The following is a 25,400-nucleotide window of genomic DNA, read 5'->3' on the forward strand; positions in this document are numbered from 1 at the left end:
CTGATATAAGGCTGCCGGTCCTCTATCTAATACATAAGCACTCTTGAGGCCAACACAGCCCTGCTCTCGGAGTCCTCAGACCCGACAGAAGTGCTCTCTCTGTCTCTCCCTCTCTTTTAATGAGGTGTGATGGATCGACTTTTTAATGATAAAACACCCTGGAATGTAATAACAACATAACTTTTACAACAACATCAAACAAAGTTAGGGGATCTGGGATGCCGTTCCATTGATCGGAGGGAATGACTAATTACTTCTGATTAGCCAAGGATTCATCCATTTTCCAGTGATGTTTATACGTAACTAAGAGTAAGCTTATACATCAAATAACCATCAATAAAAGGCCCAGACGGAATCTGTAGATTTTTTTCTTTGTACTATACATTTTCTGTGCTGGTAATATTTGTATAAATACTATATTAATACCTTGTCCATTAAATGCTTTAAAAACAACAACCAGTAAAATTTTGAATTTAATTCTGAAAGAGACAGGAAGCCAATGAAGAGAAGCTAAAATTGAAGTGATATGATCAATTTTTTTTTGCATATGGAGTAAGAGTGTCTGGTTTTGGAGGGACTAAAATAATCACCTCAGTTTTTTTCATTGTTTAGCTGAAGAAAATTATTTGCCATCCAGCATTTAATGTCCTTAAGACAATCCATGAGAGGCTGCAGAGAATGCCTAGATTTTAATGGAACATACAGCTGAGAATCATCTGTATAGAAATGAAAATAAATTTTATATTTCCTAATTATATTACTGAGTGGAAACATGTACAGATTAAAAAGTAATGGTCCCAGAATGGACCCTTGAGGAACCCCACAAGGGAAAGAAGCAAATGTTGATATACAGTCTCTGCACTTCAATCTCATTAGTAGCAGACATCAAAGAAAACCCAGAGTTATAGGTTAAATTATCAGTTAGAACTAGCTTCATTTCATTCTTAAGGAACTGTAACATTCATCATTTTTTTTTATTTTTAAGTTATTTTCGTGTTAGTCTTCTTTCCTTTTAGGTCCCAAAGAAAAAGACGAACAGCATCTTAGATAACTGAATACTTTATTTTCCTGATTTCCTGGCCACAAAAGCCAGCTGTAGTTCAGATGACTGTAAATGTCCTACAGGGCCCTCTGTTGGTCAAGACACATTACTGCACAAACCTGTTGGGAAGGATCAATCTTTGTCATGTTTTTTTGTTGGTAATAAAATACAGTTACTCATGCACTATTAGTATTGGTGAAGTAACTTTACACTGTCATATTTCTATCTTACTGAGACTGGCTGCCATCCAAAAGTAGTCATGACAGTAGTCTTTGGTCAAAATTTATATTTGTATCTATCTCTGTAGGTCTGATTCTTGTCTGAATTCAGTGAGAAGGAGTGCTCTCTTTGTTTGAGGCAGGGTCTCTTTCTGCCCAAAGTGAAAATACATTCTGAAGCTCTTATAGTAGTAAGGAGCTTTGTCAGCATTACTCAGATTTCCTGCTGTAAGAAGTGAGTAGCCATTATTCTTGCTCAATAATTGATTAATTGGTTGATTCTTTATTTATTATATATCTGCCAGTGAAGCTCTAGTTTTAAAGTACAAAATGCTAGATGTACGCTTCTCTTTATCAGTGGTTTGAATATGCTGATAGACTTGTATTGCAGATTTCTGTATAAGTGCATAAAATTGCAAAATATCTAAAGTGTTTAACCCAAAGGATATCTCTTTAATGAACATTCCAAAATGCAAATTCTGTCATTTACTCATTTTGTTCCAAAATGATAGTGATTGTTACTGCGCAGAAAAAAAAACAAAAAAACAAAAAGAAAAACAACAGATTTTTTTACTTGAAAGAAGAAAGTCATAAAGGTTTGGAACAACATGAAGATTAATAAATGATGAAAAAAAAAATTAATTTTTGGGTGAAATATCCATTTTTAGTGCCTACAATCAATTTGTTGTTCTCAAAACATGCTTGCTTGATTATTACTTGAAAAGCTCTGCATTTCATTTCTGTTTATCCTCTTTTTTTTTGCATACCTGCTGCCTTTCCTCAAGTGGTTTGGGCCACAGATGCACCCACATTTTACCTCTCATGGAACAAAACTTCATCTGCACCCATTTTGTTTTCAGAGCTACAGTCTTTAAAACTAACACTTGTGTACAGTGGAGATGTTGATGCACTGTAATAAAACATACAGTGCGGTACAAAAGTCAGAGAACACTTGTATTTAGCATGTTTTGGTAATTTAACATACTTTAATTACAAATCATTGTCTGTTATCTGCAAACAGTCTACACTTATAAGTTGAATTTCAGAATTTCTTAAACTTTATTTGAAGTTTATTGACAAATCAGAGCTGCATGATCTCCACAAATTTGTGTGAAACCTGATGATTTGAGATAATCAAAAGAGAATTTTGAGCTTCAGTGGAAATATAAAAAATCTCAGAGTCACATTACAAGTCCTTGAAATAGTGCAGAATCAGAAGTACTTCTTGTTCATTTTACATCATGCATTTATATATATACCAACTGTTTGTTTAGAAACATAAACAGCTTTTTTTTTTGGACCACACTATATGTTGTGTGTCTAATGGGGTACGAGGTTAAAATCATGAGTGGCAATGCTAATCAGTTTTATCATTTATTTTCAGAATGGATCTGTTTTATGTTATACAGCATCTGTGCCATTATAGTGTTGGTGTTTTTGTTTCATTGCTTTCATGGATTCTCCAAGAGATGCAGGCAAAACCGTAAAACAGGTAAAATATGATTAATACTACTAATAATAATACACAATAATTACAATGATTAATTTCCTTTTTAACAGAGAAAATAGTAACTGCTCTTTTGAATAGGTAAAGTCACACCGGAGGTGGGTGACACTTATAATCCAGACAGCGGACCAGAAAACATAAAGGCAAATACAGCAGAGTAATAGCTTTAGCTTCAAAAGATACTCATATGAGCAAAATTCTGTAAAATTGATTGGTTCCTCTTGTGTTTAGGATGAGCACCAGTCATCGTCAGCAGAACAAGAAAACACCAGTGTCAGGATGTGCTCTGTCTACCAGAGCCTGATCCCCTCTGCTACTGAGAGACTGTCAGTCTATGAGACTCTTGATTTAAGCGAGGACTCAGTTTGCAGACATGAGAATTCTGAGTGATGGTATAATCACTGACTGGCAAACTTAATATAAAGTGTCTTTACCTACTATGTACTTGCATTCAATCATTTAATACAGTGCACTTATTGTGTATATAAAATGTATCAACAGCACTATGACAAAAGATATCAATACTGCTGTTCAACTTAAATCAAACTAATCTTTATCTAGAATAAACTGCCATATAGGATCCAATATATAATGTGCCTTCCCATATGTGTGTTTAAAGTCATTTTACATCTTACTGCTGTTTGACTTTGGTTCATCCAATCAAAATTTAGAGTCAGAATGACTAGATTTATAGCTAACATGTGTACACGGACATACAGTATTTGACTACTGACCATTTTCGATGCATTATTTAATGCATTATGTATTATGCAAATAATTCAATTAAATACTAAATTAAAATATTAAATTGACAGCCTAGTTATAAACCATACATTTATTTTCCAAAGACCTGAGAAATCTATGCAGGCTTTATTTTTTTATTTTTCCACATCAAGAAAGTGTATAGGTGCTATATTTTAAATAATTCATAGTTAACCTAATTTTTAACAAATAATTCTCTCATTAATTTCCACAATATTCAAACAAAATAAAATTTAAATTAAATTAAATAAAAAAATAAAATAATTAAATTAAATAAAGTTTTTAAAGTATAGCATATTATGCTGCAGGATACTGCTTGACTTCATTTCAGCTACATTCTGCATTTCATCCCAATATTTGTTCTATAATATAGTCAACTTGAAATTATAAACATACAATGAACACATTAGGAAAAAAAACTTTTAATGTTTTCTGATTTTACTGTAAAAGTAACGGTTTAATGCATCCACCTTAAGCTAAACTGAGCATACCAAATTAAAGTGACAAAGCAAAGACAGAGTGTTGTTCTGATACGTGTTACCTGAGCGATGATAGCGAGCCGTACTGTGACGACAATCAGCCAGGAAGCTGGGTCTCGAGAAACGCCGACGCGCTTCTAAAGAGAGCGTAGCCATCACGCTCCCCATTATAGACTGCTACAGAAACCACACCAGATTCGTTACAGACGTCAACCACGATGATCATGAACAAGCTTTTCTCCGAGAAAGCAGATGACAACTTCTGTGTATGTATGAGTGTGTGTCAAAAAGCACATTGAGCAGTCTGTTTGGTGACTATGGGTCAGACATCTAGATACAGATACACGTGAGAGAGAAATACACTTCAAAGATCCAGCGCTATGATGACCTTTCACTTTAAACACAGCACACACTCTCTCTCCTGTGGCCTATGTTTGAAAGTTTTTTCCCTCCTCTCACCACCGTGACCACTTCACAGAGGTGGAAATATTAATATGAGTATATGAATAAAACAGGTGTGCTGCAAGACCCCTGCGTTGAGCACAGACCAAAGGATCTTTAAAAACGTGCATAGGCTGTTTTTTTTAGAGCCTATGTACTGAACTAAGTACAGTATGTACAATTTAGGACAGTGATACTACTGGGCGCCCGCACAATTATTGTTTGAGTAATTATTTTATCAGTTCATGTAATCAAGTTATATTCATTTATCACAAATTAAATGTATAATTTTCTAGTCTTGTATATTTTAAATATTATTAATTAAATATATAAAATTCAATAGTACCCATGTTTTTTTTTTCTTTTTTGTTTACCAAGGCTGCCTTTATTTAATTAAAAATACAGCAAAAACATGAATACCGTGAAATATAATTACAATTCAAAATAATTTTCAATTTGAATATATCTTAAAATGTAATTTATTGGTGTGATTGCAAAGCTAAATTTTTAGCAGCAATGAATTTTTATTAGTATTTTGAATTAGCTTTTATTTTATATTTGAATTTTAGTTACATTTTTATTTTAAATCTGCTTTTTTCCATTATTATTTATAGTTTTTATTTTTTACTAATATTATTATTTATTTGGCTGGCTCATTATTATTTTTTTTTATTCCTATTTAGGTTTAATATTTTGATTTAATTTTTAGTTTAGTTCAGTAGTTTTTTCCAGTTTTTCTTTATTTCCAGTAAGTTTAGCGTGTTATCTTTTCTTTTTTTTTTTTTCATTTAATATTTATTTTATTTCAGATATTTCAAACAAAAATTAAATAAACATTTTAACAAAGTTTTAATACTATTAGTTCTAGTTAACAACAACAACAACAACAACCCTGCTCCAGTCTTTAGTGTCACATGATCCTTCAGAATTCATTCTAATATCCTGATTTGCTGCTCAACAAAAATTAATTTTTCAGTTTTTCCATTTCAATGGAATTGATATTTTACAGTACTTAAATGCTGAAAACAGTTGTGCTGCTTAATATTTTTGTGGAAACTGTGATGCATTATTTTTAGGATTGTGGATGAATAGAAAGTTCAAAAGAACAGCTTGAAATAGACATATTTTCAAAAATCTAAATGTTTTATTGTCACTTCTGATTAATTCAGAGCTTGCTTGCTAAATAAATAAATAACTTAAAAAAATTAATCTCTTCTCTATTCTTACTGACTTCAAACACTGAAAGCCTTGGCGTCAGTAGTGTGTAGTGTAATGAACTGCTCTGTCCACTGTGAGGCACTAGTGCATGACTCTTTGTGTCCTGGTTGGTTGACCTGGCTGAAGGCCACTGAAACATGAGACAACAGAATGAGTCGATCTGACTATTTAAGGGACATATAAATGCTTAATTAGCAAGTCTTATGATCATATTCTGTTTGCTTAACCTTAACCAATTTTATTTTTCTTTAAATTTCCTGAGATTTTCACGCTCATGGTCAAAGACCATATGCAGAGCTCAAGGACACCAATGTGGAAGATTTGTAAAATGTGTTTTTTTTCCCGCTATTTTATGAAGGTTAAGAATAAGTATAATAATTAGACCCAAAAGCATTCAGTTCCTTTTCCACACATTTTACCTAGTCTGAAACCATTCCACAGTGTTTTGCAGATTTTCAACCCAAACTCAGAGCAGAAGTGGCTAGATTCTGGCAAGGCCTGGAAATGATTCATTCCCTCCTGACCCTGGAGTTCACGTCTCGATATGAACGTGCCAACGGAATTTAAATAGACTCGGCCTTTCTGTATCTGTGGTGTAAATCAGCACACACAGTGAAGAAAATTTAAAGACAATCATGTTTAGCTAATAGACCAATAGGTGCACACACATTTATATTTGATGGAGAATTAAAAAGAGGGACAAACAAATCAATGATAAAGTTGAGAGTGCTTTTTTAACATTTAACCATTTTACATGTATCTGGGATGGCATGGCGTTTTGGAGTTTGACAGTCATGGTCGTCATTCTTTTTCATTGCAAAAGAGCTATGTGAACATGCTGCCAAATATATCCTTTTTACAGAAGAAAGAAAGGGAACAGGCTGAGGGTGAGTAAGTTTCAGTGGTGCCAAAGGAAAAGACAGGACAAACTTAACATCTGTCCTCTGACCAGCAGTGACACAGAACAATGTCTTGGTTCATGGTGAAAGTTAAAGAGCTCCTGTTACACACACAAACATAGTCACAATGACAGTGTAACACCTGATCTGCACAATCACATCATAGTTTTACACTGAATCAGTGTCCTGTAGAAGAACTGATCTGCACAATCACATCATCAGCAGATAAAACATCACAGAGGGCAATTATTAATCTGCCTGTCCATAAATAATGTGTTCATTTCATCTCAGGCAGCTACACGCAAAAAAAAAAAGTATTACTTTTTGATTTTTTTTTTTTTTACTACAGTACTATTTAATTTTACTTAACTGTTAAAACGGTGCAAAAAAACCCCAAACAAAACTATGCATCTTTATGCATTTATAATTATTTTACAACTATAAAACTACTATGTTTAGACATTTTGGTTCCACTTTATTTTAAGGTGTCCTTGTTACACGTTGCATGTGCTTACTGTTATAATAACAATAATAAAAATAAAGTTTGCATAATTACATACAAGTATCCCTAAACAAAAACTTTAATCCTAACCCTACTCATATAGTAAGTACATGTAGTTGATTAATATTGCTCAGTACTTAGATGTATAATTACACTGTAACAAGGACACCTTCAAATAAAGTGGAACCAACAGTTGTTATTGGAAAAAAGGACAAAAACACAGATTCAACACTGTCTCAGTTCTCAACTATTTGAAATTGAATATTTTGTCTCCTAAACAACAAAACTTCTCTTGTGCAGAAACTTCATAAAGTTCAGTATAAGAGAATGAGGAGTACAATCATTTTAAAAGAATTGAAAGAGACAGAGCAATATAGCAAAGCAAATTAAGTACCTTGGGCAAAAGAGCCGGTGACCAAGCCGATAAAGCAGCTCAGCATACTGGCCAACTCCCTCTGACACTCATTCTTACAGTCCTTGACAGCATCCATGTCTTCAGGGATGTCTCTCGAATGTTTCAACTGCTGACTGAACAGTCAATATTAAACTACTGTGAAAAAGTCCATTAAACTTTCACCAGCAGACAGACTGATCTCTAAAAACGTCACTTCAAAAAAACTCTGACTCTTAATTTGTCCTCAGACTTCCTCCTCAGTTAGGAAAGAGTTTCCAGATCACAAGTTTTAGTCAGTAAAAATAAAATTCATATTCATGAATATTCAGATGAGGAGTATAATGCTGCTGTGATTGTCAAATTAGACTTTATCAATGTCTTTCTCAAAGAATCAACAAAACCATACCGACTTCCTCAGCCCACTGGAGGGTTTTGCTGCTCAGTGCAGAAAAGTCTCAAAGTGACCCAATGTAGAACACACTGCTGATTTGTTATCTGGATAACATTACACCTCCCAATCCAGACGTGGACAGTAATCCACACCAAACAGCTAGTGAGGTCCTCAAAGTCCTGACAGAGCTCTGCTGTATATATCTGAACTGTCCTGACTGCCTAGGAATTAAAGCTACAGACAGGAAGTAGCACTGATCTGAGAAAGAGAGAGAGAGAGAGAGAGAGAGAGAGAGAGAGAGAGAGAGAGAGGAAAAGAGAATGACAAGTAGAATGCTCAAATTACACAGGATGCACGTACAGTATGCTATACAGTCACAAGACATCAAATAATCTCTTAATTAAAGGAATAGTTCACCCCAAAATTTTCTCACCCTCAGGCCATCCAAAATGTAGATGAGTTTGTTTCATCATTGGAAAAGATTTAAAGAAACGTAGCATCACATCACTTGCTCACCAGTGGATCATCTGCAGTGAATGGGTGCCTTCAGAATGAGATCAAACAGCTGCTGAAAACATCACAATATAATCCAAAAGTGATCCACACGACACCAGTCCATCTTGTGAAGTGAAAAGCTGCATGTTTGTAAGAAACAAATCCATCATCAAAATGTATGGCATTTTAATTTTAAACTCTCGCCTCTGGCCAACACACATCCATCTTCTGTTGTCCTCTCACATCAGAATCCACCAACACATTTATTCAGAGCTGTTTCGGACTGTTTTCACTTGTAAACTGTGCTTAATTTGTGCATATTTCTCTCCTGATTCCGATGAGACAACTTTTTGACTGGAGAAGGCAATATTATGGATAGGGTCCATTAACGTCTAAATTATGAATTTGTTTCTTACAAACACGAAGCTTTTCAGGTCACAGGATGTTAACTGATGGACTAGAGTCATACGGCACCCATTCAACTGCAGAGGATCCATTGGTGAGCAAGTGATGTAATGCTAAATTTCGCCAAATCTGTTTCGGTTTATTTACAATTGAGGGAGAGGGAAGACTAACATTAGCATCAAGCTACATAACACACTTTCTGAGATTAATATACATTTTTACTTAAAAGCTCACTTTAAACCACCATCGAGTGTCTGAAACATATGCTATTTATAGCCTTTTATAAGCAGCTAATCGCTGCACCTGCTTAGCATTTCTTGTGTAAAAGTGATGAATTGACATGCATACATTTTTAAGTTGTGGTTTAAGCATTAAAATAGTTTTTAGGGTCACTGTAAATATATAGGGCCACTAGCCTAAATCTGAGACATGTCTTATCCTTCGTCTCTTCTTTCACTCTTCCTATAGCCCTCTCTGATTTCCCCATTTGCAAGCCAATTTCTGATTTCCTGATCCTGCCTAGAGTGCCACTTTCTTTTAATGGTGCCACAAACTGTTTCACTGTGTCTTTCAACACTCTTATAGGTAATTCTCTGAGCTCTTTCAGCAATCTTGAGAGTGAAAAAAACAATTAAATCAATATAGCATAATGACAAATGCTTATTATGCACACATCACAGCTACTTGGTTGAAAAGCCATTCATTAAAAATGTATAAACATCCATAAAAGCATTGTGTCTTCTAAACTGTGCATGCAACATAACTAAATGCATTTGTTTCACATGAGCTAATGCATTAGACCAATTTGTTTCCCCATATAACCACTAGACGCCACCAGCTGAGCATTCATTTTGACTCAGGCGCTATCAGATGCCACCTTCAGTGTGGAATTATAACAAAATTAAAGATAAGATAAATAAATAAATAAAAGACACCCTTGCATTTATATCATTTTCAAGAAAATTTTTATATTTGATGACTCATCAGGTAGAAATTAATATTTTCCTTACACCTTGAACACATGAGGTTTTTTTCAATATTCACAATATTACTGTATCTTATTACTGTATATCTGAAGTTTTTCAAATACATATTAATGTATATTATGTCTAAGAAAGAATCATTTGTGTTTAAGCCAAACTATAGTACTTTCCCCCCCAACTTTTTTCTTATTTCATTATGATATCAGGACATTTTTTACTTGATGTCTGAAAAACATCCAAATAAATGTTAATGCAGAAATTAAAAACACATTCAACATAAAAGAGGTGCATTAAAGTCATTATATGTTAGACATTATACGTCCATATTAAACAGATCACAGTTATAAATAATATTTAAAAATACAACATAAATAAACTGTATAAATACAGACCCTACTGTCATAAAAAAACAGCTCTAGATTACTGTAGCACATCCTAACCTGAACTGGCAGTATTACTATAGAAACTATAGACAGCTGTTCTGCATTCAATGCTGACAGTGCAAATAAAAACAAAGTTTGGACAAGCAGTACTTTCTAGAAGTTTGACTTTAACCTCTATTTTGACACAATCTCATTAATGACTCACAGAGGGCAGGTTTACGTGAAGAGAGTGGCAACACAGATCGATCAAAACCAAATTAACCTGAATCCGTTCCCTGTGCCACGATCAACAGAAACTTCTGCTGAGGTCTATTTGATCAATGTCACCCTCTTGAGGTCAAGACCCAGCATCTGTTGTTACAAGCTGCTCGAGGACACATTTACTGACGGAAATGCTGTAATTTAGAGGGTAGAGGATGTCATGTACAGTATATACAGTATATTGCCTGTTTTTGCATATAGCGTATTCTCTGTTGGTGACCAAATAAAAAAGCACCATAGATAGAAGTTTCATTAAAGTGGTTAATGTGACTCATAAGACTTATGAATCTTTGTGTGAGGAACAGACTTTACAAAAAAAAAAAAAAAAAAAAAAAACTTTTGGGAGATGCAGCCCTGATTTAGATGTTCACAAATCAGATTGATATGGTTCTTGATTTCACAGTTGCAGCAGTCCTCGAGTTATTAGCTCACTGATGGGTGCGATTTCTAATGAATAATAGAAATCACTGAAAGCTATCATTTGACTTTTAGTGATTTTAGTGAAAGAGTTGTAAAACCACTTTCTGTCACGAACCGCACACAGACAGGTAGATCCATTTGCAGTGTTTTATTGGGGCAATCCAAAAATCATAAACTTAGCCAGGCAATGGTCAACATCCAGGTAATCAGTCCAAAACAAGAAACACAAACAAAACAAGAAACACAAACAAAGCAAGGAAACACAAAACCAGGTTGACATAAACAGTCCAAAACACGAAACACGAACATCCACTAGGGAACCAGGAAAAAGCAGGGTGACATGCAACAAGGACTCCGTAACAATGACAGAAACAACCAGGGTATTTAAAGACAGGTGCAAACAAGGTAAGTGGTGACAGCTGAATACAATGAACAGTGATGAGCAGCTAAGGCTAGTGGGGAAATGAAGTTCTGACGAAGATGACAATAAGGGGAAGTGAGACCTCTAGTGGCCACCCAGGGAGACACAGAACAGACACCGTGACACTACCCCCCCTCTAAGGAGCAGCTTCCAGATGCTCCTCAGAACACAATAAACACAAAACAAAGAGACCAGGAGGGAGGTGGACTGGTGGAGGCAGAACAGGGGGAGGGATGGCGGGCCAGGCCCGTGTAGGGGAACTGGGACCGGCAGCGATGGCTCCCCTGGCAGCCCAGGAGGCTCGGTCAGATCAGGGGCCCATGGTGGACCCGAAAGTTCAGGGGACCACGAGGGACCAGGCAGTTCAGGTGGCCACGGTGGACCCGAAAGTTCAGGGGACCACGAGGGACCAGGCAGTTCAGGTGGCCACGGTGGATCAGTCCATTCTCGTTGTGCAGACGGCCAGGGAGGAATTCGCCATTTGAGTGGCCCGACTGGAACCTGCCAATCGGGGAGCCAGTAAGGAGCAGGCTGTGGCGATGGCCAGGTCACGGCATTGGGAACGGCATCGGGAACGGCCTCAGAAAAGGGGCACCGCCTCGGGAACGGCCTTGGACACGGGTATCGCCTCCGGAACCATCTCGGGCCCCGCATCGGCCTCCGGAACAGCATCGGGCACCGCCTCGGGAATGGCCTCAGGAACGGCATCGGACAAGGACACCGCCTCGGGAACGACCTCGGCATCGGGCACCACCTCGGGAACGACCTCGGCATCGGGCACCCCCTCAGGAACGGCCTCAGGAACGGCCTCAGGAACGGCCTCAGGAACGGCATTGGACAAGGACCCCGCCTCGGGAACGGCCTCGGGCACGGCCTCGGGAACGGCCTCGGGCTCGACTTCGGGCACCGCCTCGGGAACGGCCTTGGCATCGGGCACCGCCTCGGGAACGGCCTCGGCCTCGGGCACCGCCTCGGGAACGGCCTCGGACAAGGACACCGCCTCGGGAACGGCCTCTGCATCGGGCACCGCCTCGGGAACGGCCTCGGACAAGGACACCGCCTCGGGAACGACCTCTGCATCGGGCACCACCTCGGGAACGACCTCGGCCTGCGCATCGGGCACGGCCTCGGCCTCCGGAACCAACTCGGGCACCGCCTCGGTCTCTGGAACAACATCGGGCACCGCCTCGACCTGCGGAACGGCATCGGGCACCGCCTCCGCATCGGGAACGGCATCGGGCACCGCCCTCGACCTCCAGAACGGCATCGGGCACCGCCCTGACCTCCAGAACAGCCTCAGTCTCTGGTATTACATCGGGAACCGTCTCTGGCACCGTCTCTGGCACCGCATCGGGCACCGCCTCGGCATCGGGCATTGCCTCGACCTCCGGAACAGCCTCAGTCTCGGGCATTACATCGGGAACCGTCTCTGGCACCATCTCTGGCACCGCCTCGGCATCGGGCATTGCCTCGACCTCCGGAACAGCCTCGGCAACGGACATTGCATCGGGAACCGCCTCGGCCACCGCATCAGGCACCACCTCGGCATCGGGCACCGCCTCGGCATCGGACATTGCATCGGGAACCACCTCGGCCACCGCATCAGGCACCGCCTCGGCATCGGGCACCGCCTCGGCATCGGACATTGCATCGGGAACCACCTCGGCCACCGCATCAGGCACCGCCTCGGCATCGGGCACCGCCTCGGCATCGGGCACAGCCTCGGCCTCCAGAACCACCTCGAGCCCCGCCTCGGCAACCTCGGGCACGTCCACCTGGACGACAGCGGCCCGCTCGGGAACGTCCTCCTGGACGGCAGCGGCCCGCTCGGGAACGTCCTCCTGGACGGCAGCGGCCCGCTCGGGAACGTCCTCCCGGACGGCAGCGGCCCGCTCGGGAACGTCCTCCCGGACGGCAGCGGCCCGCTCGGGAACGTCCTCCCGGACGGCAGCGGCCCGCTCGGGAACGTCCTCCGGGCTTTGAGGAACGGCTGACGCCTGTCTCCTCCTCCTGCGGCCTCTATGATGGCGTGCCGGTGGCTCCTTGACGGAAGACTCAGGCGTTGAGTCAACCATCTTGTCTGCCAACACAGGTGTAGATTCGACCATCCGGTGCAGTGGTGCTGGGCTGGCGGTCATCTCGTGCTGTAGTGGCTGGGCTGGCGGCCATCTTGTGCTGTGGCGCTGGGCTGGCGGCCCTCTTGTGCTGTGGCGCTGAACTGGTGGCCATCTTGGGCATTGGCGCTGGCTCAGGGGCCGTGATGTAAAAACTCCTGGGACACTCTGGGATCTGGCACATCCTGGAAAAGTAGCTTAATACGGTCTCCGCGGCCATCTTGTGCTGTGGCGCTGGGCTGGCGGCCATCCTGTGCTGTGGCGCTGGGCTGGCGGCCATCCTGTGCTGTGGCGCTGGGCTGGCGGCCATCCTGTGCTGTGGCGCTGGGCTGGCGGCCATCCTGTGCTGTGGCTGCTGGGCTGGCGGCATCCTGTGCTGTGGCGCTGGGCTGGCGGCCATCCTGTGCTGCTGTGGCGCTGGGCTGGCGGCCATCCTGTGCTGTGGCGCTGGGCTGGCGGCCATCCTGTGCTGTGGCGCTGGGCTGGCGGCCATCCTGTGCTGTGGCGCTGGGCTGGCGGCCATCCTGTGCTGTGGCGCTGGGCTGGCGGCCATCCTGTGCTGTGGCGCTGGGCTGGCGGCCATCCTGTGCTGTGGCGCTGGGCTGGCGGCCATCGCAGCTGGAGACTCAAGTGTGGTTGATGTATCCCACTGAGCCCGATGGCACAAGTAACGAGTAAACCCCCAAAAGTCTAGGATCTCCAGCCCCTTCATCTCCCATTGAGGCAAAGGGTCATCCAGACAATTGTTAAAAAAAGTCCTTCAGTGCTGCATCATTATAACCCAACCCGACCGCCATGGTCCAAAACAATTGCGCCAGGCCACCCACCTCACTTCCCCTTTGACGAAGGGTGGTTAAGTTCCGGAATCTCCCCCTCCGTTCCTCCATGGTGGCTGGGGAACAGATTCGAAATCCCACACCGCTGGATCTAGGCATGACGGAGTCCTTCTGTCACGAACCGCACACAGACAGGTAGATCCATTTGCAGTGTTTTATTGGGGCAATCCAAAAATCATAAACTTAGCCAGGCAATGGTCAACATCCAGGTAATCAGTCCAAAACAAGAAACACAAACAAAGCAAGGAAACACGAAACCAGGTTGACATAAACAGTCCAAAACACGAAACACGAACATCCACTAGGGAACCAGGAAAAAGCAGGGTGACATGCAACAAGGACTCCGTAACAATGACAGAAACAACCAGGGTATTTAAAGACAGGTGCAAACAAGGTAAGTGGTGACAGCTGAATACAATGAACAGTGATGAGCAGCTAAGGCTAGTGGGAAATGAAGTTCTGACGAAGGTGACAATAAGGGGAAGTGAGACCTCTAGTGGCCACCCAGGGAGACACAGAACAGACACCGTGACACTTTCAGTTTCTTTCATCCCACTTTTCTCAGTTGATGGTATTATATTTAAGCCATATACATTTCTCTTTCAATTTGGGTCTAAATGGATGAAATTTCTAGTTCTTTGCAAGTGAAGCAAAGCTATCAGATGCTTCGTCCTGCTATTTACCAACTGGCCTGTTAGGATTTTGAAATGAATTGTTTGCATAAACGTTGTTGCACTTTTGCATGCTAACTTTACTTATAATATTTTAGCTATAAAAGCACACTGATACAAACTGCATGCATATCAAGGATGTAATAGCGAACCACTCAGAGCACAAGTTACAGAAGAAACCTGAAAAAAACATGTTTGCACAGCCAGAGGAGTGCAATTGCAAACGCACTTTTTCTGATGCCATATTCATGTTAACATCGTGTCTGACAGTTTTCGATTTTGTTGGACACTGGGAATTTTTATCAGTCAAACAAAAGTATTTTCAAACACTTCACTCCAACTGCCAGTACAAAAGTTCATAACTGATAACGCTTCACATCATCTAGTAAGAAAAAGGACGTGCATTGTGCAGATGTTTGTTAAAATTCACCATCACTTTAAAATCCAGCATTTCACTTGCATTTCCTCCTACTAAGCATCTGACTGCTATTTAATTTATGTTTCTTTTCAGACAGCATGTGTCCAGTGTTTCATATTTCTCCATTAACTGCACCTCAACCCAAAGCTCTTTTCAAATAGCCACTTTCAAGCTATTTCAGCATCAGCCAGAATATAAACCAAACAAACTAATCACAAGAGCAATTGCATAAAAAGGACACCATAATATCAATTCCAACTGTCAAATGCTAAGATGAGCAGGAGAGTCCATTACAGACAATCTTCATTATGAGCAAGACATACATTCCCAGGCTGCCTCTGAGGGAACTGGACCGTCAAATTTGCAGACATTCCTCATCAGCTGCAGGCCTTCCTAAAACCTCATTTCCTCCTGTGTCCTTTCCACCACTTCTCCGTCTTACCTTGCTCCTTGGGTCCCGTTGCTGGCGATGATCCATTTGACCAGGCAGCACCTCATGAGGGCTTTCCGTGTGAATCGAGGCCTCTGCCATTTCCCGCTCTCCTTCTGTCGGCCTGTGCCAGGTTCCAACCCGTTGGCATCACCCAGCAGACTGCCATCCACCACCTTGCCATCCTCCTGCGAGAGAGAAACAGACAATGACAAAGAGCTTGTTTCTTCTCACTCAGCTAATACAATCTTGCTGTGTGCTTGTGTTAAATCAAATTCTCCTCAACATGAGAACGGCAAATGGCAGAACTTGTCTTTCTAATATTACAACGTGATCTTTGACTAAGTGTTAGAAGTACTTCAGAGACGACCCCATAATTGTCCTAAGGGTTGTGAATATTGCATTTAAACAGATGGTTTTGCTTTGTTCAGAGGACATGTCATCCCTCAAACATGAATTGACTTATTTTTTTATTTTTTTTGGTTTCCCACTTTTTTATGGTTACGACTGCCAACAAAACAAATAAACAGAACTACCTATAGATTTTCATTTTATAAAGAAAACAAAACAGTGCTTACAAGGCAGCAAAATAATAGCATTGAAGTACAGGCAAGAATAGATAGCTAAATAGATTGCTAAACAGATGCAAAAATGCAAACGCAGATATTCAGTATGCAAACAGATGAAGAAAGCTGACCAATCGGTATTCAGAATGCAAATATTATTATGATACCACCAACCAGAATGATTAAAGGTAACGCTCACCCAAAAATTAAAATCGGTCATTATTTGTGCACAGTTTCTTTCTTCTGCTGAACATAAAAGATGATATTTTCAAGAAGGTTGGTAACCAAACTGTTTTGGTTACTACTGACTTAAATTGTTAAAAAAAGACATCAAGACATTGATTTAAATATCTTCTTTTATGTTCGGCAGAAGAGAAAAGTCATACAGTTTTGGACATGTTTGTGAGTCTGAATTCATTTTTATGAATTTTAAACCTTATAATTATTTTCAGGAGGTTGTCATGTTGTTGCAAAGGAGATGTGAATAAATGATGTTTACATCAGTCTATGAATCTAAAATTAGCTTTTATAGTCCTTGGGTTGTTTTTTTTCAGTCCCAGAAAAAAAAGCCACAGTCACACACAAAATGATAAATTATCATGCGGCATGTTGCACATATGGAAGACATAGAAAGGTTTCATATTAACCTCTGAATCTAAACCTTAGCTTGCTGCCAAAATACTAAAACCATATGAAAAATATCATGTACCCTGCCATCAGCCACACTGACATCATAACAAAGCACTGGAAAATTATGACATAATCAGAAATTATGTCATCAAATGATCTGTCATTAGAGATTATATCACTCTTTCTTAGAATCCCGTCATTGTCACATTGTAAGAACTAGGAGTTCTTATTATAAATTAAAAATGAGATATAGAGGCATATTTCCAACAGTTTTTAACATCTTAGACTGTTATATGAGACTGTAACATTTCAAACTGGAATAAAATGGTGTGTTGAGCTATACGTTTTCTCTAACAATGACAAAACTCTATAATAGCAACCTTTCTGGCCAAAATACCTGGTTATTATTACAATAAAACTGATAACTTGGTACTAGCCACAATCATCATAAAGTTGGACAGCAGATTTCATTTGGCAGAAAGTATGGTTACAACAATAAATGCACTACTAACTATGGTATTTTGGCAGAAAGTATGGTTACACTATAGTTCAATTTATGTCTCCTTCTTGCACAGCCTTCCTCCATTGCATTTTTTGATTAATACCAACTCTCAAGATTCATTTCAGCATCTCAACAAGTAATGAAAACCAGTTGTTTCTGAAGCCATATCAGCATTGCTTTGAACAGCAATTTCATAAAGCATATTATTGGTTCACATGGTCATGGTGGACACCATGATTTCATTTCCCACTGACAGAAGAAATATCTTGTGACAGTCCCAATACATACTTGCGTTCAAAATAGCTTCTACTGAATGATAAGGTTAACAAATGCATCTCTCAAGCTGACCATTATCTGCACACTGTTGTTACTTGTTTATCTAGGATAGGACAATCAAAAATTAATCACACACAACAATACAGAGAGAATGTTACATCACTGTTGCAACAGATCTTAACTATTAATCGCATAGTCTCAACACTTGCTAACATTTCCACTGGTGAAGAACTGCTTTATGTCTTGTTTTGAAAAAAACTAGCGTTGTTTTCTCTCACGCTGTGGGTGCCGTGTGAAGATGTCTTATTTTGTTAAGCGACTCATTGCTTTAAGCTTGCACACTGTGGCCGCTGCTCACTCTATGATGGTTTGTGTAAAGCTGAGAGGAACAATGCATTGCTGATTTTTTTGTCATATTTGGCTACTCAGTTTCAGTTACTGAATATACTGTATTGGTTTTACAGTACTGTTTTGGGAGAATGGAGCATTTTTAAGGAAAGAATCTACATGATTGAAAATAACTTAGCCCATGATTTACTCACCCTCAAGCCATAGTTGTATATGACTTTCTTCTTTCAGATAAATACAACTGAAGTTATATAAAAAAATGTCCAAGCTCTTCCAAGCTTTATAATGGCTTTAAATACTGGTCAAGCTTTTGAAGCAAAATAAAGTGCATATATCCATCATAAAAAGTACTCCGGGCTCCAGGGGGTTAATAAAGGCCTTCTGAAGTGAATCAATGCATTTGTGTAAGAATAATATTCATATTTATAAACCTATAATCTCTAGCTTCCGTTAACTGACATATGCGCGTTCATGAGAGAGAGGCGTTCCAGTGAGAATATGCTAGTCTCGAGAGAACCAAGTTTTGTTTACAACAAAAGTCTTCTCTTGGTTTATATAAAAATCGCCTTTAAAATAATCGCCTATGCCTTTAAAATAAATTATGCTGAATGAGAACTGCAAAAAGACATTTAAAAAAACGAATTACTGTCAAACAAAATTCTAAGTATTTAAATACTGTAAAATCAATCGGCATCACTCAGTAATATCTTGTCTACATCTCAGGCCACGTTACAATAATGTAACTGTGATCACGCAGCAAAGGGAAGTAGCCCCTGTGGGACATCTCCTTATCTGTCAAGACTCAAAGGTAATTTTCTCTCAAGGACTCTCTCTTGGTAGAAAAGATTGCGGGCCCTCACAAACCATTATCACATTGTGCTGCAGCGGTAAGCTTTTTTCTGTGAATGTACAAGACATCCGATTCATTAGCCGCTAAATAACAGTATACAGTAAACCTCTTGCACTAAACCAGTTACGATTGCAAAAATACATTAAAATAACATAATAAGAAATATCAGTCTGCAATATCAAACATAAAGAATTATTTTGCGCAGGTAAAATAACTGCAAGTGAGTGACACTAGAAATCTATAACATTGAAATTAATAAATTAGAAGCAAATCACCATATATAATTTCTGAAGGATCATGTGACACTGAATGTAAACTCAGCTTTGCTATCATAGGAATAAACTACATATTTTAAAATAGAAAACAATCTCTCTAAATTTCAAGAATATTTTACAATAATACAGTTTTTTTTTATCAAATAAATGCAGCCTTTGGGAGCATTACAGACTTACAAAATCATTAAAAAGTCTTACAAACCCCAAACTTTTGAGTATGCTCACATAAACTGAATTAAACAGCAATGTGCACCACTTGCATTCCTGACTAAAGAACATTTCTTATGGCAGAATAGTGACTGGAAGAGCCTGTAATTGGGCTATGTAATACTGAAGACACTGATTAATTCCCAGATGACCTTTGCTAGGTGACGAAAGAGAGCATGTGAGAAGAAATACGAACATTTGAACAACTGAATGGGAAAATGTGGCATTTCAAAGCCACTGTGAGTTATTTCAGCTCATTGCAGGATCACCTGTATCGAAAACAACAAAACCTGGACTGGAGCAAACACATACGGAATGGATAAATAAAATGACAATAAATGTAATTTGGTGGTGGAAGTGGTTTTGGATTATTCCAGTCCAATTTAACCCCTGCCTCTAGTGATTACCTCATGGCGAAACAGCTGTCACCATCATGCTTTAAAAACCAAGACAGGTCTTGTTTACTAAAGGAATCCCCCGACACATACTGTACTTCACCTCATTTCTGCACAGTAGAGCGCCGCTTGTTCATCCTTCGGCACTCAATTATTCAGACTCTTACTCTAAAAACCCCATCACTAAAAGATCAGCAGAGAGCAAGAGAGCAGGAAACGGTAGGACAAAAGCCTATTTTACATGCACACACAAAAGCATGGCAGGTAGAGGTTGGAGAGCTGCCTCGCTCTTCATAAACTCAAAAAGAACCCCGTCATCATCCTGAGAGAGCTTTTATAGAGATAAAGCTGAGCTAAATACCAGGTGAGAGAGAGACTGTCAAAGAAAATGACACATCAGTCAGCTGCTGCGGTGAGACGCTAGAAATGAGGGGCCGTTCAATCCTGACAGTGAGCGTAATCGGCTAAATTAAAAATGGAAGAGCCGCTGCTCTCGCCACATAAAGTCTAAGAAGACTGAATTAAAAGTGTCATCGGGATTAATGACTGGGTTTTCTGATAAAAATGGCAAATTAGAAATTAGAACGTCTTTGAATTAGAATAAAGAGACACAGTGACATCGTATTTGTTCAGCCGAATTAAAACATAATACGATTCAGACCTTTCCCATCTGGTGAGAAAGCCAATCTAACAGACAACATACAAACGTGCCAACTTTTTTAAATATGTTCTTTCTTTTGCAATTTGTGCACTAGAGCTTGTTGATATAACCAAAATTCCTCAATATCAATATTTACAGAATTTGATCATACATACATTCAAACGTTTGGGGTCAGTAAGATTTTTCTCATGCATATCAAAACAGTAAAAACAGTAAATGTTATTTATTCCTGTGATGGTAAAGCTGAATTTTCAGCATCATTACTCCAGTCTTCATTGTCACATGATTATTCAGAAATTATTCCAATATGCTGATCTGCTGGTCAAGAAACATTTTAATTTGTTTTATTATCATTGTTTAAAACAGTTCCCTGCTTAATATTTTCTTCGGATTTCTTTGATGAATAAAAAATTCAAAAGAACATTATTTATTTAAAATAAAACCTTTTATTACATTATAAACATCACTTTTGATTAATATAACGTGTCCTTGCTGAATAAAACTATTCATTTCTTTAAAAAAAATCTTACTGACCAAACTTTTAAATGATATATATATATATATATATATATATATATATATATATATTTTTTTTTTTTTTTTTTTTTTTTTTTTTTGTCAATGAGTGTGTCTAGGAATCAAACTTGTAAAATGGTAGTAAAACCAACCCATTTTTTTTTTTTACGTTTCTGACTATGAAAAGAGGAATGAAAGTTAAATCGTTTCATTTTTAAATTTACTAATATATCAATAAATGAACAGCAATATTTATATAAAAATATTTATATTTACTAAAACATTTTAATAATTTAAATATGCCACTTTAAGACTTGACCATGAACAGTGATGATGCAAAAGTATCAAAGCTTTGAATCTGACAGATTCATGGAAATAAACTCTCATAGGATCAAAAAACAAGTCTGATGGCAGTCTTTGGGAAACCTTATGATCAAAAATAGTGTGCATTAAAATCACTGTGAATGTATTTGTGAATACTGAAAAAGCCGTCCGGGTCCACTACGTTGCCTTGTAATGGTTATTATTATGCTTTTGCAACATTTTGCAACCACACATAAATAAAGCTCATTTAAAGTTGACAGGAGACAAATTGTCAAGAGAAGCGAACGCATAAAAAAAAATGTGTGGGCCATTCAGAGCTTTTAGTAGCTCTATCCACTCAGTTCATTTTTTCCCAAACCTTCCCATGATGCCTCAGTCGTGGGATAATCGTAATACTACTTGCCGATGATAATCTCTCTCGATCCCTCTAATTGACCCAACACTGTCTCCCTTGCTCTTCATCTCCCCATGCACACACACACACACACACACACACACACACAAACTGATATAAGTTTTATATACAGGTAATTCGCACTCGCTGTCAAGCACAGGCATGCATATGGGTACATGTCTGCACACAAACACACACACGCTTTAATTCCACACCGATTATTGTGGGGTGCCTTCGACCACCGGAAACGGACGGAATGCAGAATACGCCCCACTGCAAACGAGAGGACGAGATGAAAGAAGCAGTAGAGGAGGATCCATTTTTTTAGAGGGGAGGCAAACAGAGTAGTGTAAACGTTCTGACCAAACACTCCCACCACGCTGAGATATAAATAGAAAAGGAGAGACAGAGTGAGAGAACGAGAGAGGAGCAGCAGAACAGATATAGAGTAACATAAGGGGAAAAATCCACCACTGGATTTTGTTCTTAGATACATTGACGCCAATTAGCATAATGAGCACAGAAACACAATAAAAGAAAGGGAAGACAGAGCGGAGGAGTGAAGAAAACAGAAGAAGGGGGAAATGACGGAGAGAATGGAGGGTTATTGAAAGATACAGAGATGATATGAAATCAGTTTGGAAGGGGGAAAATTTGCATAGCTATTTCTGTGCATTTCATCTGGGAGGGAGAGAAAGGAAGATACATAGTGAAAAAAAGAAAGCAGGAGGAGAAAAAGAGAGGAATGAGAAAGAAAGAGCAACAGTGAGTGAAAAGACTCAGTGACACAGGTGGAGGAATAAAATAAATTCCCAAATTCATCAAAAGCTAATTTAATGCAGACTTAAGCAAACAGAAATGTGCTTTACTCCTCTATTGTGCCTTTATTTGAGAACATTCATCCTCTTTTCGAAAGAAATGTAACAGCCATTTAATGCATTTTTAATATGCTTGTATTTGTTAATTCTTACCTCTTGTGTGACAAAAAAAGGAAACCAAAATGAGAGGGAAAAAAAATCCCATGAAGTCTTTACTATGGATTAGAATACAGTCATACAGGCACCTAACAACATCCAAGTGACTACATAGCAACACACACAGCATTACTCAGAGCACAATCTCATATATTTCAAAGACTGAGATAAAGGAGTTTTTAAAGGATTAGTTATCTTCAAGAATAAAAATGTCCTGAGCAACTCACCTCATGCCATCCAAGATGTCCATGTCTTTCATTTTTTTCAGTTAAAAAGAAATTAAGGTTTTTGAGGAAAACATTCCAGGCTTTTTCTCCATATAGTGGATTCAGTGGTGGCTAACGGGTTGAAGGTCCAAATTGCAGTTTCAGTGCGGCTTCAAAGGGCTCTACACGATCCCAGCTGAGGAATAATAAAATTTAATTCTATATACTTTTTAACCACAAATGCTCATCTTGCACTAGCTCGACTTCGCGTATTATGTAATCACATTGAAAAGGTCACCTGTGACGTAGACGGAAGTACCAACCCAGAGTTTACAAAGTGAACGTGCAAAGAAAGTCAAACTCCTTTTTAACAAAAGTAAAACAACAATGTCAGACGATTTTGAAGTTAAAGGAGAAAATGAGATGGAGTTTTTCACCAAACTTTTTGATCTGAAATAACAATGAACTAATCACGCATGACTTTTCCAACGTCATTGCGTAATGTGTAAAGTTGTGGATGCACATCGCAGAGCTAGTGCAAGATGAGAATTTGTGGTTAAAAAGTATAGAAATTTTTATTAATTGAATTTATTTATTTTTTATAAAACCAATCGTTTCACTTGATAAGACCCTTATTCCTCAGCTGGGATCACATAGAGCCCTTTGAAGCTGCATTGAAACTACAATTTGGACCTTCAACCAGTTGGGTGCTATTTAGTCCACTACATGAAGAGCAATCCTGCAATGTTTTCTTCAAAAACTTTAATTACTTTTTGACTTAAGAAAAAGAGACATGAACATCTTGGATGACAATTATCAGAATTTTTTAATTCTGGAAATGAAGCACCATAAGCACCACCTTTATTGGCATCTATATGGTTCAGTAAAGAACCTTTAACATCCATGGAAAATGTTTAATTGGACAAAAGGTTCTTTATAGTCAAAAATATTCTTTAGATTATAAAGTATTCTTTACACTAATAAGAAAAAGGTTCTTTGGGAAACCCAATTCAGTTGGTTCATTATTGACATCATTTCCGTTCTTGAACAAGATCAACAGCAACTTGTTGAGTTTTGGTGGCGTATTTTGTTATTTTGCATATTTGGCAGCATATTTGTTCAATTAAATGCTCTCTTGCACTAGAAAGCTATTTGCTCTCACTACAATGAACCAAAAACATCAGTCAGAGTCAGTGCATGGACGTGAACAAAAACATTCTCTTAAAAGATTCATTTAAGAGCTCTAATTCTTTTATAATCAAAACAACATTAATAGCACTGCGCTGGGAACCACCCACAACAACCTACCAACATGGCTGCAAGTTGCACACCTCATCTCATTTTCTTTAGAAAACATGTATTCATCCTTTATACTTTTACTCAACAACTACACACACATTCCAGTCACTCCTTCATTCAACAGATTTACAAATACACGAAGCATGTCCTTGTTTTAGCATTTAATGCCAGGGAAGCAGACAGAGGCAGGACTGTATAATTAAAGCCTGAGGGAGACCCTTTTATTCAGAGGAAAGGGAAGATTCCTGCATTAGATCAGGTACAGAGTCACCATTATAAAAAACATGTACTGAACAACCTCAGAATCCCACACACAAATACACAGACACATTTAAACACAGTGTTTCTGTAGCTCAAACAGAAAGCATGGCTCTGGCAACACCAAGGTCAAGGGTTTGATTCCCAGGCAATACCTTGGAGGCAAATTATTTTAGTAAATGTAAAAGATGCAATTCCCCACAAACTGTATGTTTAGAATAGGGTACTGAATATTGTGCAGTATATACAGTACAGCCAACTATTTAAAAAAAATAGTATGTGAATGCATTATGAATGCATTATGCATGGTTGATAATTCAAATTCAGTTACACTGCAAATGGAAGGTGAAGTCGAGCGAATGACATTTTTGCTTATGTATAAGGTCTTTAGGGTATTGTAAGCATACAAAACATTACCATACTGTGCAAACTGTAAAAATAGAAAAAGTAGTATGGGAGTATGCTATTCTGAACAAAACCCAAGACAGTGCTCTTTAACCTCTGGTTATAACCAGTGCTTAATATTGACCACAAATAAATTAAATGCTGAGTAAATCTACATAATTAATGACAGTGGAGCCACACATGTGCTGGGAAGGAGGACCCACTGGATAAGACCATGTTCTCCATTAAAAGACCATCAAACATGCATAACGCTCTCTGCCCTTGAGTCTGCTTCCATGAGCAGAAAGACAGTTAAGTCTAAGAGCACGTGAGATGTTTCCTTTTCCTTTCTCTGATGATATAATCAGTTATAACATTTTTATCATCAGCGTTCCTTGGTCCGACATTGTTGTATGAAAGGAAATAGTAGCGTTATGAAAGCAAAAGTTAATAACTACATTCATTCATTTTCTACAAAGAGAAATTGATTGACCTACAATACAAACTGAGGAATTTACTGAGCTACCATGAGTTCTTTTTCTCATCTCATTTAATATTCAATTTCCTAGTGGAAAAACTACATTACCCATAATTCTGAAAAGATCTCATCAATCAGACAGGTCGCTGTTACCATGGAAATGCCGA

At 38.9% G+C, this 25,400-nt stretch overlaps 1 pseudogene; it reads right to left on the reverse strand.

The window, feature by feature from the left end:
* Positions 1–25,400, reverse strand: part of LOC109112625 — a 49,907-nt pseudogene that overhangs the window by 14,170 nt on the left and 10,337 nt on the right.

The sequence above is a fragment of the Cyprinus carpio genome, chromosome B8 (assembly GCF_018340385.1).
Source record: "Cyprinus carpio isolate SPL01 chromosome B8, ASM1834038v1, whole genome shotgun sequence".
In the NCBI taxonomy this organism is placed as follows: domain Eukaryota; kingdom Metazoa; phylum Chordata; class Actinopteri; order Cypriniformes; family Cyprinidae; genus Cyprinus; species Cyprinus carpio.